Source organism: Echinops telfairi, unplaced genomic scaffold, assembly GCF_000313985.2.
Source record: "Echinops telfairi isolate 266 unplaced genomic scaffold, ASM31398v2 ScPeMD7_10;HRSCAF=50, whole genome shotgun sequence".
NCBI lineage: Eukaryota > Metazoa > Chordata > Mammalia > Afrosoricida > Tenrecidae > Echinops > Echinops telfairi.
Window position 1 is genome coordinate 5,181,645 of NW_022103907.1, and position 1,837 is coordinate 5,183,481.

The 1,837-nt window shown below is 39.2% G+C and overlaps 1 protein-coding gene across 1 annotated transcript in view; it reads left to right on the forward strand.

Moving 5' to 3' along the window:
• SPAST (spastin) overlaps nucleotides 1–1,837 on the forward strand; it is an 85,369-nt gene that overhangs the window by 64,808 nt on the left and 18,724 nt on the right. The gene's annotated exons all lie outside the window — the stretch shown is intronic.

Consider the following 1,837-nt stretch of genomic DNA (forward strand, 5'->3'; position numbering starts at 1 on the left):
TCATACTGGGGTGGTATCCAGTCTCTTTTCTGCTACTTTGCTTGTAGCGCTTGTTCTAGTTCCAGTTTTCTTTTTTATTGCTTTTCTGACTTCAGCTTTTGTATTTCATTGAACTCATTTCACAGACGAATTTATTTTCCTTCATTAATAAAAGTATTTATGATCACAGTTTTAATTTGATCAATTTGAATGTGCATGTTTTTTTTATTTTATGCACCTCCTCCCACCCCCCTATTTTGTGCGACAGGATAGTTTTAAAATCAACCCTGAGTTTTTCCTTTTCTTACATATCATTTGCATTTGAATAAAGGGACCTTTGAAAAATCTTACTTTTGGAAGGAATAGAGAAGTAAGATAGTGAGTAGATAGCTTGAGTTTATAGTGCCCCATGGCTCTCTTAGGATAACAGGCAATCTCTTGGACTCATAGTGAAGCCCTGTCTGACAGAAAAGTATACATGTGTGTCTTCTTCAGCTAAGACAAATTGGTTACTACCAGACCACTTGACATCTTGCCAGACTCTGCTAATGCCTTCTTTCACTGATGATTGTTCCCAAATTTTCTTTGTTCATCCAAGCCTTCCTTGCAATTCCCATGCTGTCAGCTAGGGTTCACCGGCGCTACAAAGCCCAGACTCCCATGCCTGCTCTTTTATTCTTCAGGGTGGGTATTCGGTTCCTTTTCCTTTGGGAAACTGCTCACTGCCAGCCACTTGTGATCTGCTGTGTCAGACCATTTTGGGGGTAATTTCCTCTGTTCTAAGTAGCCCTTAAAGGAGCCCTCGTGGCACTTTTGATGGCACTGTTGGGTAATCTTGGAACTGCTAACCTCAAGGTCAGCATTCAAATCCACCTGCCCCTCTGGAGGAGAAAGGTGAGACGAATGTAAACATTTACAGCCTCAGGAATCTTATGCAGCTGTGTTTCCCAAAGTATGCAGTGCCATCTCATGGTGGGTGCTGGAAAGATACAGGGGACTCAAAAAGTAGATACTTAATAAAGTTTATCTTGAATTATGGGCACAAAAGTTTTAAATGCAAGGTGGGGGAGGGAGTGCTGAATTTTTTTATGCAAAGGGGGAAGTAGGCCAAGTAATTTTAGAAACCTGTTCTGTCTAGGGTCTCAGTATGAGTCAAAATCATCACAGCAGCAGTGGCTTTTTGTTTGTGTGTGTCGTGGAGTTCTGGTGGCTTGATGGGTTCCACATTGGGCTGCTAACCACGAAGTCAGCAGTTGGAACCTATCACCTGTTCCACCGGAAGAGCGTGAGGCTTCCTGCTCACGGAGAGTTCTCATCTGTCCTGTATGCTCGCTGTGAATCAGAATTGCCGTGGTGGTAGTGGGTTGACCTGGGTCAGTGGGTTTGGGTTTTTTTGTTAAGTAGTTCTTCATAGACTTTCGTTCCAGTTTGTAAATGTTATCTAGTTTGTTGCTGCTGAAGTTTACATTTCTTTTCTCGTTCATTTTTGGTTTTTTTCAGGTATAAAACAACAATACTCTTTATACCACGCAAGGGTTATTATTAATGAGAAACACATATAATGCAAATGATTAATTTTATTCTGATGATACTAAATTATGTTATTTTTAAACAGCGGCTTCATTTGACAACAATTTAAAAAATGAAAAGCTCAGACATAGAGGAAAGCATACAAAAACATTAACTAGGTTTAAAGGAATACTTCCAAACATGTTTTAATATTGGTGACTGCTAAATGCACTCTAGTGCATTTAACTTAAAGCCTTTTTTCCTTTCTCCTTAAATCATCTGCTACTTGAGTTGAGTTAATTGCCTATAAATTCAAAATACTCTTAATATTCTTGAATCTTTTTTTTTT